The following is a 14,361-nucleotide window of genomic DNA, read 5'->3' on the forward strand; positions in this document are numbered from 1 at the left end:
GCTATTTCATCCTGAGGATCTATTTGACTAAAGAAAACATTACCTACACCCTTCCATACAGTTTCTTTCATGGCAGACCTTTCAGTCTACACACCTCAACCATGTCCAAACTTCCAGCCAGTTACAGCTACATTATGAGCTCAACCTGCTCCTCTATATATTGGGTTCCTTACCTGAATGTTGTGTCTAAGGATGGTTTATCCTCAACTGTTTCAACTCCAGAAGAGGGTTTGGCCCTCTTAGTTAAATGAACCACACTACTGAATACTTCTTCCACAGCTCAGAATTCCATCTTTCCATCTTCACATTGTGTGTGGATGCTTGGAATGCCTCAAAAGTTAGAAACAAAGTTAACATTTCTATAAACAGTGTTGTTAGATTAACCTTACCATATCCATCACCACCTACTGGCTATTTTAGGTTGCACATCTATAGTAGTCACTTGTATTTAACATTCTTTCACTGGAAGTAACTCTTTAACCATAGATTAGAGTTAAGGGAGTAGTATGATTATATATTTTATATGCTTATTACTGTTCATCATGTTAACATACACTTCCACACTACAGACTCTTTAACTCTCTGAATGCTGGTGTATGATGTGTAATAGGTTTGTTAGCAATACGTGAACAAATTTGGAGGAGGAGAATTGTTATGCTTTTAAAAATAAAATAGTTGGATAACCTTTTGGCCGGGTTAAAGATGTCCCAAATAGAACATGGGGGCAGAATGTCCAGATTTGGAAAATATCTTGTATAATAACTTGCAAACAAAAATGAAAAAACATTTGGTATTTCTAAACTCAGAACAAATAGTAGAATCTATTTAACAGATTATTTTCATTAGCTTTAGTAGATGAGTAAAAGGGTTTTCAAAACAAAAGTGAGAAAAAGGTGCTTTTTTCAATTATTCATCATATTTTATTTTTTTCTTTTATAGGAAATATGATATGATCAAAGAAAAGGTATTTGAAGAAAGCCCTTCTTCTGAAAAAAACAACATATAATGACTTGTGTGGGTTCAGTGGGTTGAGATTGACTCATCTATCCAGCAATCAAGTGTTAACTTGTGAGTGATTTTTTTTTATCTGAAGTGAGCTGACCTTTTTTCTTTCGTCCAACTCACAGTCTCAGGACTAACAATCAATTAATGACATTTCAATCTCATTTCTTTTTGAACAAAGTAAGTAAAATGACATGATGATAATGTTTTCAGAATGATGCTATTTGTTTAATACCGTATTTGCTCGATTATAAGACGAGGTTTTTTTCAGAGCAAATGCTCTGAAAAATACCCCTCGTCTTCTAATCAGGGTCGTCTTCTAATCAGACCTCAAATAGAGGTCTGATTATGAGACTAAGATCCAGATCCCCCGCAGCGCTGCAGGGGACCTGGATCCTCCTGTCTCCCCCCCCCCACACACTTACCGGTGCTTCCTGCTGTATTGCCGGGGCAGCGGGTTGACGTCTACGCGATCCGCGTAGACAACGTCCGCTGCAGCCGGAAGGAGGTGTGGCTAGCAGCGGGGGTTGTCTGCGTCCGTCGCGGATACCTTCCCCGACTGTCAGGGCACCGGTGCGGGGAACTCTGATCTCTGACAGCCGGGGAAGGTATCCGCGACGGACGCAGACAAACCTCCGCTGCCAACTCCACCTCCTTCCGGCTGCAGCGGAAGGAGATGTCAACCCGCTGCCCCGGCAATACAGCAGGAAATTGGAAGCACCGGTAAGTGTGTGTGTGTGTGTGTGTGCGCGTGCGCGTGTGTGTGTTAAATGGGGGCATAGGGCATTTCTGGAATGCCTTATACCCCTATATGCCACTCTGGCACTTAGGGGGTTAAAAGGCATATTATGGGGCAGAGTGGCATATAGGGAGGTATAAGGCATTTCAGGAGGCAGAGTGGCGTTAAGGGGGCATTTAATAGAGCACTCTGCCTCCTGGAATGCCTTATACCTCCCTATATGCCACTCTGCCCCATAATATGCATTTTTACCCCCTAAATGCCAGAATGGGATATAGGGGTATAAGGTATTTCTGGAGGCAGAGTGGCACATAGGGGGTCAAAAGGCATACCATGGGGCACAGCGGCATATAGAGGGTTACAAGGCATATCATGGGCCACAGTGCCATATTGGTGTGGCAAGCCTGGGGGCAGATGTGCGTAACTGGGGGACAGGTTGGAAAATACAAGGAAATAAAAACAAAAAAAAATATTTTTCTCAATCATAGCTTTTATTTAAAAAAATAGTTTACATGAATTAACATTTACTGGTAAAACTTTTTTCCTATAGGGTCGTCTTATATTCAGGCTTTTTCTTTTTTTCCTAAGTTAATATTCAGATTTTGGGGGGTCGTCTTATAATCAGGGTTGTCTTATAATCGAGCAAATACGGTATGTCTGTTGAGGTTTCTTTCTTCAATAACTGTCCCTGGTGGCCTTTTACAGAAGTCACATCACGGTTCCCGTGTGAATTTATAAAAGATATAAAAATCTTTAAAGCAGCTATAGCTTATTTAATGCTTTTGCATTACGTGTGGAGAAGACATGTAAAATCTTCATTAAAAATTTCCGATCTCTATTTCTGATTCCCTCTTGAAAGCAGGAAGAAAGTTTGAATTTTGAAACCTCAAATCGTGTGATGTAATAGAACAACCCGTGTAGTCCATTGATTCATGATTAATTAATTGACAATGAAATAGAGGATATATCCTGCATTAAAGAACTTCTGAGAAATGCGACGGGCAACACTCCCAAAAATAGGTAGGTAAAAAGGAATGGGAACATTATGAAATGAAATCAAATTAACCATGTTTTAATTTCATTGAGGGCCCAAAGTGAAGTCTCCAGAATCAGTTTCAGGAATGCTTTTCTAAACCAAAATGTACCTGAGTTTTCAGGACTGACTCACTTCCTATGTATTTTAAGGGAAGAGAAGATACGGATTTAGTTAAATGGTAACCCTTGGCTCACAAACTTTCTACTGACCCCCCTACAATGAGCTTTTTATATATAAATATATATTACTTATAGTGTTGGGACTATTGAGGCAGTTTTGTGGAAGAAACATGTTTTTATCTTTTTACATTTTTTTTTGCAGTATGGATCAAGATCCCTGTGGTGATACTTTTTGGATGCTCCATAGCCCTTTATTGCTGATCCCAATATTCCACCAACAGAGGAAAGACCAGGCTCTTGATAGACATCTCCATGCTGCTGCAACAATATTAACAAAGAGGCATCTTGGCACAGTTTTTAAGACGTACCAGTATGTCCTAAGTGGTACGAACGGGTTAAAAAAAAACTATCTCAGAGAGTTGTAGCTAATGGGAAAAAAATTTCAAGCTGGACAAAAGTGGTAAATTGAATTCCTCAGGGTTCCTCAAAGTTCTGTCCTGGATTCTGTCCTTCTGTTATTTAATGCCTTTATTAATGATCTTTCAGTGCATTATGAAAGCCACGTGTCACTGTTTGCAGATGACGTAAAATTGGGGAAAGTAATACAATCGTAACTAGAAGCTCCTTCCATGCAAGGAGATTTGGTCAAGTTGGATCAATGGGAAAATAAATAAATGTTCAAATTTTACCTTAAATGGGGCTGTGTTAGGAAAATCATTACATTATGACATCAAATGCAATAGGGACTTACATACATATTTGATTTATCTTATTTATTACATGTTTATGTTCTGGCTTTATCTCCTTTTTTGGTGTTATGAGTTTGTATTTTAATCGAACCAAGTTGAGTCTCATAAATTATATAAAAACGAATGCTCTCTTAATGCTTGTCTCTGCTAAGCCAGACTCTCCTCTAATTTACAGAAGAAACCGTTAGCCAACAATATGTGTCAGGAATGGGAGACTGCTTGCAGTGTAACTTTTTATTCAGATAATGCTAGCCATTTTTTGTGAACTTACTTCAAGAAAATGTTCCTAGTCAACCATACAAAAGTAACAGAGTTCATTCTCTTAGGATTTAGTAGTCACCATATTTTGACCTTGGTTCTATTTGTTCTGTTTCTTGTGATCTACATCTTGACGTTGGTGGAGAACCTGATGATAATTATATTGGTGGCAATTGTTCCAAGTTTGAAATCTCCCATGTACGTCTTCCTCACTCAGCTATCAACATCTGATATCCTGCTCACCACAAATATAGTTCCTAATACTCTCCATGTCATAATTAATGAAGGGAGCAGAATATCTGTTACCGGCTGCATCACACAGCTTTACATTCACTGTGTTTTAACTGCTGCTGAATGTTTTCTTCTCACTGTAATGTCCTTCGATAGATATTTAGCCATCTGCCGCCCATTGCATTATACCTCTGTTATGCATCTCAGGCTTCAACTCCAACTCATTATGTTGTGTTGGCTTTCAGCATTTCTTGTAATATTACCAATCATTCTGTTAATGAACAACTTAGAGTTTTGTGGTCCCCAGATAATTGACCATTATTTCTGTGATCTCGCACCCGTGCTGGAACTGTCGTGTTCGGATTCTACCATTGTGGAACTTGTAGATTTTTCTTTAGGAGTCCAATTTGTTTTTCTACCTTTTTTCTTTATCCTTTTCACGTATATCTATATTTTTATCACCATCATTGGAATTTCTGGAACCATCGGGAGACAGAAAGCCTTCTCCACCTGCAGCTCACATTTGATGGTGGTGTGTACGTACTACGGAACTCTAATAATGGTTTATATATTTCCTTCTAATGGACAAACTTCAAATTATAATAAGATAATCTCTCTTCTATATACAATGGGAACTTCATTTGTTAATCCAATTATCTACAGTTTAAAAAATAAGGAGATTGTGAAGAATCTACTGAATATCTTACAAATGTTCTTCAAAAGAATTAAAGACAGTGGCGTAACTCTAGGGGGCCCAGTGTGACCCCTGCGACCCCTTCTTCCTGTCTCCCCTTGCCAGTTCAAAATAGTTTAGAAAGGGCCCTGCCAACCGGAACCACACCAATCCAGGTTTGAAGAGTCCTTTCTAAACTATTTTGAACCGTCATGGGGAGACAGAAGCGTATCAGGGTCGTGTGACCCCGTGGTGAAACCAAGCCTGCTCGCACAGTGAGCGCGAGCAGCCAGAGGGAAAGCTGCAGGATCAGTGAGAGGTAAGCAGGGGCGGGAGGTGGGATATATATGTGTTTGTTTATTTGTGTATGTGAGCATGCGTGTGCACTTGTGTGTGTTTGATTATGGATGTGTACTTGTGTGTGTGAGCATGTATGTGTACTTGTGTGTATGTTTGTCTGATTATAGTTGTGCACTTGTGTGTGTTTGAGCATGGAAGTGTACTTGTGTGTGTTTGAGCATGCAGGAGTACTTTGTGTGTGAGAGCATGGATGTGTACTTGTGTGCGTGAGCATGGATGTGTATAGGGCTGCAACAATGAATCGATAAAATCGATAATCGATTATGAAAATCGTTGTCACCGATTTTCATAATCGACTAGTTGAATCAATATTTTATCGATTTATAAAATGAGTTTTTTCAGAGCAAATGCTCTGAAAAACTCCCCTCCTTCTTTAATCCGACCTCAAATAAAGATCGGATTATAACAGTAGAATCCAGATCCCCCGCAAAGCTGCAGGAGACCTTGATCCTCTTTGGCACCCGGTGAGGGTCTGTGCAAAACGCGCAGACATCCTCCGCTTCTCCCCTCCCCTTCCGCTTCTCCCCTCCACTTCCGCCAGGGCTTCTATTACTGAACCCGGCGTCACGTGACCTTCCGGTGCGGCTTCCATCATGGAAGCCCCAACGGAAGCAGAGGGGAGAAGCGTCTGTCTGCGCGCATTGCACAGACCCCCACCGGCTGCCAGAGAAGATCCAGGTCCCGTGTAGCACTGCAGGGGATTTGGATTTTAGTGCGCGATGTGCGCAACCTCGCTACTTCATCTCACTGCCACTTCCACCTGCCCCACCAGGGGTTAATATATCAACAGAAGAAAAACAGGACAAGTAAGCAGCACTGGGTAAGGTAAGCCTGGACTATTATCTTTATTTTTATGCTCATTTGCCCTGTGTTTCTTCTGTTGATATATTAACCCCTGGTGGGGCAGGTAGATTTTTTCAGGATCTATTAATTATGTGCATTCTTTAATTTGTGTTTCTTATTTTTTGATGTCTGTAATATTTGATTTATTGTTTATATTGTCCATATATTTATATATATTTATATTGTATTGTGTATTTTTTTTTGTCTATATTTATTAAAGTATATATTTTTATACCTATTTTTATACCTATTTTAGCGATGTCAGTTTTTCTTATATCGGGAGGGGGGCATAAGACATATCAGGGGGCACAGTGGCATAAAGGGGCTATAAGGCATATCAGGGGGCACAGTGGCATAAAGGGGCTATAAGGCGTATCAGGGGGCACAGTGGCATGAAGGAGCTAAAAGGCATATCAGGGGGCACAGTGGCATCTCAGTGGCATATAGGGGTAAAAGGCATATCAGGGGGCATGGTGGCATATCAAGGGTAAAAGGCATATAGGGACTATGAGGCATATCAGGGGGGCACAGTGGCATATCGGGGGTATAAGGCATATCAGGGCACAGTGGCATATCAGTGGCATATATGGGGCTATAAGGCACATCAGGGGGGCACAGTGGCATATAGGGGGGTATAAGGCATATTAGGGGACAGAGTGCCATATAGGAGGTATAAGGGGGCACAGTGGCATCTCTGACATATAGGAGGGTATAAGACATATATAGGTGGTATAAGGCATTTCTGGGAGAGAGAGGCAAGCTGGTGGTGAGATGTGCATAACTGGGCAAAAATAGTTTACATGAGTATTTACTATTAAACCTTTTTATGGTATTTTTTGTGTTCTTGTTAAAATATAGCTTTAATTATTATGTCAGTAAAATAAGAAGGCAAATCGTGAAATGCCATTGTAAATTATAAGTTTTTATTTTAAATAAACGAAAAATTAGCATATTGTTTTTTTTTTACAAAATTAATCGATTAATCAAAAAATCATCGCCCAACTAATCGATTATGAAAATAATCGTTAGTTGCAGCCCTAAATGTGTACTTGTATGTGTGTGTGAGCATGGATGTGTACTTGTTTGTGAGCATGGGTGTGTACTTGTGTAAGTCCCCCCTTCCAACATTTGTTGTATGTTGGAAGGGGGCAAAGAAGGCACAGACCAGTTGTGTGGGGGCAAGGATGGCATAGACCAACTGTTAAAATTGGGGGTCCTGAGGCAATTTGTCGCACCAGGGCCTAGTGGTTTCTAGTACCCCCCCTGATTAAAAGTACAATATTAGCTATGATGAGCCACCTAGCATTGCTTGTTACTGGTTCCTAAACCCCTTTGTGACCAGGGGTTTTACCCTTCTTAGTGACAAGCATTATTTTCTTTTGCTATTTACACAAAATTTTTGTTCAGTTGTGATTCCCTTCAAATATGATTAGTGTGCCTACACAATTTAAATATTGTTTTCTTCAGGACAGATAGAGCTTTCATTTGAAACTACTTCTTTTGTATAGTTAATAATTTATTATGCAAAAAAAAACACAGAAAAAGAAAAGAAAAATACAGTATTTACTCGATTATAAGACCCCCCAAATCTGAATATTAATTTATAAAAAAAAAGGAAAAAGAATGAATATAAGACGACCCTATAGGAAAAAAGTTTTACCAGTAAATGTTAATTCATGTAAACTATTTTTTTTTAATAAAAGCTATAATTGAGAAAAATATTTTTTTTGTTTTTATTTCCTTTTATTTTCCAACCTGCCCCCCCAGTTATGCACATCTGCCCCCAGGCTTGCCACTTCTATATGGCACTGTGGCCCATGATATGTCTTTTAACCCTCTATATGCCACTGTGCCCCATGATATGCCTTTTGACCCCCTATGTGGCACTCTGCCTCCAGAAATGCCTTATACCCCTATATGCCACTCTGGCATTTAGGGGGTTAAAAAGCATATTATGGGGCAGAGTGACATATAGGGAGGTATAAGGCATTTCAGGAGGCAGAGTGGCATATAGAGGGTTAAAAGGCATTTCAGGAGGCAGAGTGGCGTATAGAGGGTTAAAAGGCATTTCAAGAGGCATTTCAGAAATGCCTTATGTCCCCCATTTAACACCCCCCACACACAGAGAGAATTTCCTGCACCTCTCTGACAGTCGGGGAAGGTCTGCGTGATGCTAACCGCACCTTCTTCCGGCTGCAGCAGAAGTTGCCTACGCGTACACAGCAGGGAGTCTTAAGCACCGGTAAGTTTGGGGGGGATGTTAAATGGAGGGGATAAGACAGGTCTCATAGTCAGACGTTTATTTGAGGTTTGATTATAAGATGACCCCGATTATAAGATGAGGGGTATTTTTCAGAGCATTATTACTGTGATGTACTGTATAAATCCTTCCTCCGAACAAGGCACCAAGGAGTTAAAGCCTTTAAACATGGGCAGGGAGTCCGGAGGTGCACACACTACCACAATTACCTATAATTTGTTTCCCAAGTTATTACCACCAATAAAACCCCATGATGTCCCTAAGCAAAATAGTACACTAATTGCAAAGTTTAAAAAGATATTTTAAGGGAGCTCCAATACACACTATACATTTTTTGTTATTTTTGAACTTCTTTTATATTTAGTTATTTACTTTTTTATATTTTTTTAAAAATCTTATTGTTTATTTTTTCCTATTTTTGAAGTGGGTGAAACAGTGTCACTCTCTCTTCTCGCTTTAATCTCCACTGCAGCTGACCACAGAGTGACCTGAAAACAGGACTATGTACGCCTTTATTGTTGATCACGGTACACTTGCTCAGATATTTTTGAGAAATTCGTACAAATGTGAATGCACAAATTAAATATGTGTTATTTAACTTATTTTTCTGTCATTGTGGGTACATTGTGTTCGTCTTTGTTAGTACCTCCTAACTAATCTCCCTGGTCCCTTCATCTTCAAGCCTACCTTGTCTACGCAGTATCGCAGGGGTTAACGGGTTGATGCTAGAGGAGGCCCCTGCTGGCTACCAATAGAGTCGCTCTTATGGAACTTTAACTCCTGTTCCCTCCCCAGGCCAAGTTTCGGCGTCAGGAGGTAAAGGTCAGTGTGAGCGACTCTAATGGTCGCCAGCAGGAAGCTCCTCTGACATCAACCAATAAAGGGCCGCTACCTTCATTGGTGGATGCCAGAGGAGCTCCCTACCGGCGACCAATACAGTCGCTCACACAGACCTTTACCTCCTGATGAACAACAACACATGACATGTTACACATGTTATACAACAAAATAGAGCCAAAATGGAGAAGCCATATGTGTGTATTAACACAATGCCAAGGATGAAAGGCATCATCAATGATCTTAGATAAACAATTGTTGCTGCCCATCAATCTGGCAAGGGTTATAAAATCCCAAGAGTTACAACTCAAACTCTATAGGCCTCAGTTAGCATGTTAAATGGTAAAGTTCATGACAGTACAATTAGAAAAAAAGACTGGATATGTATGGTTTGTTTGGAAGGGTTGTCAAGAGAAAGCCTATTTTCTCTAAAAACAACATAGCAGCATGGCTTAGGTTTGCAAAGTTGCATCTGAACAAACCACAGGACTTCAGGAACAACGTCCTTTAGCCAGTGATGGGTCAAAAACCAAACACAGCATGTCAGCACAAACACCTCATACCAACTGTCAAGCACAGTGGTGGAGGTGATGATTTGGGCTTGTTTTGCATCCATAGGACCTGGGAACCCTGCAGTCTTTAGTTGACCATGAACTCCTCTGTATACCAAAGTATTCTAGAGTGAAATGAGAGGCTAAAGCTTGGTCCAAACTGGGCCATGCAACAGGACAATGATCCCCAGCATACCAACAAATCTACAACAGAATGACTGAAAAAGAAAAGAATCAAGGTGTTGCAATATCATAGTCAAAGTCTAGACCTGAACCCGATTGGAATGCTGTGGGACCTGTGCATAAACAAATGCCCGCAAACCTTAATTAACTGAAGTGATGCTGTTAAGAAGAGTGGGTCAAAAGTCCTCCACAACGATGTGAGAAATGATGACTTTAAGTTATTCCTCCTAAAGGTGGTTCTACAAGCTACTAATATGTCATGTGTCATGTGTCATATGTCTGAGGTTGTTTTTACCTAATTTTTAGACCTGCTAAGGGACATGCGATTGTTATTATGTCCCAATATCTGAAACCATAGAATTCAAAGAGGGTGTACTTTCTTTTTCACATGACTATATGATGTAAAAGTTATAATTTTAAGATATCTGATATCTATCAAAGATTCACCTTAATTCTTTCTGAATCTGTATAGATTTCCAAAAATAAGTCCAATATGCAGGCTCCTCCTGACAAAAGACCTAATCACAAATTAACTAAAGCCAATTTTCATAAGCACTGGCAAAAAAAAACAAAAAAACACAACTCACATACTGTCAGACACCAGCAAGTGTCTGTGTTAGCAGGGTAGAAGGAGCCCAGAATGCAGGACTACTGGAGGTAACCGGAATAGTCCAGAGTAGTAGAGATAGGACGCAGTAGAAAACTCAGGTAGAGGCAGTACTCAAAATAGCATAGACAGGTAACAGGCCAGGGTCAGGTCCAGGCAGCAAAGTAGCGAAAACAGGTCACAGGCAAGGGTCAGGTCCAGGCGGCGAAGTAGCGTAAACAGGTCACAGGCAAGGGTCAGGTCCAGGCGGCAAGGTAGCATAAACGGGTCACAGGCAAGGGTCAGGTAACAGATCAAATCAGGAAACAAATAGGTGAAGGAGCACAGTACAGGAGACGCTGTGTAGGGCACAGAGCGTCTCAGAATATCTGAGCGCCGACATAAGGGAGCTTGAGGGTTTTATTGAGATCCCAGACGTGGCGTCTGACGTCACGTCTGGATCTCCGCCCTCGGTTCCGCCCCCAACCCTCTCTCTCCTGTGAGACGGCACCAGAGGTTCCGCCCCTCCAGGGGAAGCCTCTCTCTCCACTCCTCCCCCTCCCCCCTGCATACTGTTAGCAGGAGGAGAGGAACTTAGAGCGGCGTGCTGGAGCGCCGCCCCCTCCGTGGGGACCAGAGCCGCGTCGCCGGCGTGTTCCCCAGCTCCCCGCGTGGACGCGGGGAGTGAAGAACAGACTGCCCGAGCCGGCGACAGGGACCGGGAGCCTGTCACGAGCAGACGCGGTCTGCCACGGGAGGTAAGTCCCGGACCTTGAATGGCACGTACCGTACGCCGGGCGGTACGTGCCTTACACATACACTCAAGAGAGGCCATTGTTAAAAAAACAAAACCTGGAAATTCCTTAACCTGTAAGTTTCCTGAGAGTCGGAACTTAACAGAATTCCCCTTGCAAATCTTCCTCCTGCGTAAAAATAAACACATAAGTAAACAATAATTAAAAAATAAAATGGGGGGCAAGAATACCATATAAACCAAGAAGGCTCTGTTGACTGCCCTCCCCACTTCCCCCAGCCCTGTGTACTGTGGGTAATAAAATAATAATGGTGATATACTGCTCTATATAATTTTTTCTTTTAAAATGACTGGTAACACAGACCCCAAGCTATGCCTCCCCTTCATTCTCATTCCATTCCTGGTGGGAACATAAAGATTTATCCTTTAAGGGGCATCCGTTCCCTTCACCCCCTTCTCACTGGGATAAGTGAGATTAAAATGTGTGAAAGCATATCCAGTGATGATCATAGATGGCATCTATCCTAAATGTTCTGCCCAAGAAAAAAAGGACAATGCAACTGGATCACAAGTTGCTTTGTAAACTGAATAGCATAGATGGACATGGGACTTCTTAGTGAATAGACCCTAAAGGCCTGAAGACAATGCCAAAGAGTACCTCTCATGAACTAAGAGGATGCAAAATCTTTACCTATGAGATGTCAAGCTACCTTATTCAATTCCTCATAAGCCAGTGTTGAGATTAATTTAACTGTTTTCATATGACTATCAAGGTGGCCATCAAGCCTTTAAGTCGGCTCAGTCATGTGAGTAGGCAGTAAAGTATGTCCCAAGAGTCCATCAGACTAATTGGCTGTGGAGTTTGTCTTCAAGTCTGCTGGTCCAAACTGATTTGGTTCATACATTGTTTTCCTTTTAGTTGGGTTGGACCAGTTGAACCCATTTTCCAACCAAATTTCACACTTATTACTGTCGATAGACAAGTTGCTACGGCTTTCAGGACAACTTGAGCTGTGGTCAGGTTGACTTTTAATGAATGGATGGCTGATTCCGTTAAAACTAAACGCATCTCAACTGGACAACCAACTCAAACCAACATTAACCTTCTTGAACAAACTTCTATGGCTAACTAAGTAAACATATTAACTATTGGTAAGGAAATCAGGGAAAAACCTTCTTACATACATTATGTGGATTATTCAAGTTTATTGATTGTGGGTTTTTTGAACAAGAATAATTGCTCATTATTAAGAACATTTACATATTTTGCACATTATGAAAATTAAATTTCAGGCATAAGTAACATTAAATAAAAAAATATCTGTTGATGGATCAAAGAATGGTTTCACAACTAACATTTTAATTAATTTACTATTGGGACACCTTTTATCTACTTTTTTCTAACATCCCAGCTGGGTTTCTCTTGTAATTCTCTATGAGACACCGCGTGTCAGTCTGTTTGTAAAAGGTATAAAGCTCGACAGAGAAATTACAGGCACATTTGCTGAGCTCATATACGATGTACAGAGACCATCCAGGAATTCTGGGGGGGGGGATATTAAAAACTCCAAGTTTTTATTACATGGAAAGCACCGTTACATTTGTTACAAAGCAATGTTACATTTATTTGACATTTTATATCTCAAAGTTATGGTGAGCTTATCCATTTTTCTTAAATTTTGTCTAGTGATTTTGGATATTGTGATTAGAATTTATAATTATTGGCCATTTAAGCAAAATTGTGTATTTCTGACACCCATTGAAAAATATTGTTTCTAAAGTAATTGAATATATTTTGTAAATATTTTTATATAGTCAATAAAGCAGAAATTAGTTTTAGTTTTTTTAGTTGTTTTTTATTTTTTTTAAATTTGCTGTAAAGTTTTCACTATAATAATATTATGTTTTATAACACTATTTACACCAGTGATTTTTTTTTTACTTTCTTTATAAAAAAAAATAAATAAAAGTAATATAAAGTGGTTACTTAAAACTAAATTTAGTATGATAATATGTAAAATTATAAGATGTATTATTATTATTATGACAAAAACAGCCAGCCACTTTTAATGCATTTAATTGAAAAAATAAGATTTTTCAATTTCAAGCAGTTAATACTTTTATATTTTTAAACCCAAAATAAATTACATGTGACTTACTTAATTGTATTACTACAGAAATTGTACAAAAACTATAATTTCTAAATGACTTGTATAAAGTAATGTTCCTATATTTCTATGTACCATTTATTTCATGTCAAAGAGTGGAGGGACTTATTGATGGACCCAACGTCTCTTTCTTTGTTAACTTTGACATCAATTAATTTTTTACTCTTCTATTGGAGATATTAGGAGATCAGGGTGGTATGCATCACCTCTGGCACAAGGGATACCAGTGAATGGGTGGGTAATTGGCCACTTGGCTGATCTGATTTTAAGGTTTTGACCAGCTATCTAACCTCTTTTTTCATGCTTTACCTTTAATTTCACAAAAGGACCATATAGTGCTCCTTTTGTTTATTTTTTTTATTTTCATTTTAACCAGTTTCCTGCTAGTACCCTAGTATTAATCTGGCACTGAGACTCTGTATTCAACGATGCCAGCTCATTCCTCATTGCTACTCAGCACTGCCACCCTTTGCATAAAGTATTTGGTTTATATCTTGCAACTCATTCAGCGCCCCACAATGCTTAGGATAATGTATTCCTTCTGATCTCCCATTTTATTTGTAGTTGGCAATATCGTGAAAACATATTCTGTTTTCTTCCAAGAAGAAATATTATTATTATTATTATTATTGTTATTATTATTATTATTATTATTATTATTTTTATTGTTATTATTATTATTATTATTATTATTACTACTATTTTATGTGTGTGTACAAAGTCTTTCAATAGACAGGTTAACAATATGTGTTATGTCTTACTCATAGTACACCACTGCAGAATATGATGGCACCATATAAAATAATAATAATAATAATAATAATAATAATAATAATAATAATAATTAGTTAAAAAATTAAATATAATATTAAGGTTATGAAGAATAATAAACAAAATCTAGAGTAAACATAAAATCAGTAATCATTTGGTGGAGAATTTATTTCCTAAACACGCTATTAGTTATACCTAGTTCCACTTTCCAAAGTATAGCTGCAATGTAAAGTTAGATTTA

The sequence above is a fragment of the Sceloporus occidentalis genome, unplaced genomic scaffold (genome assembly GCF_023333645.1).
Source record: "Sceloporus occidentalis isolate IW3139 unplaced genomic scaffold, rSceOcc1.0.p SCAF_244, whole genome shotgun sequence".
In the NCBI taxonomy this organism is placed as follows: Eukaryota; Metazoa; Chordata; class Lepidosauria; order Squamata; family Phrynosomatidae; genus Sceloporus; species Sceloporus occidentalis.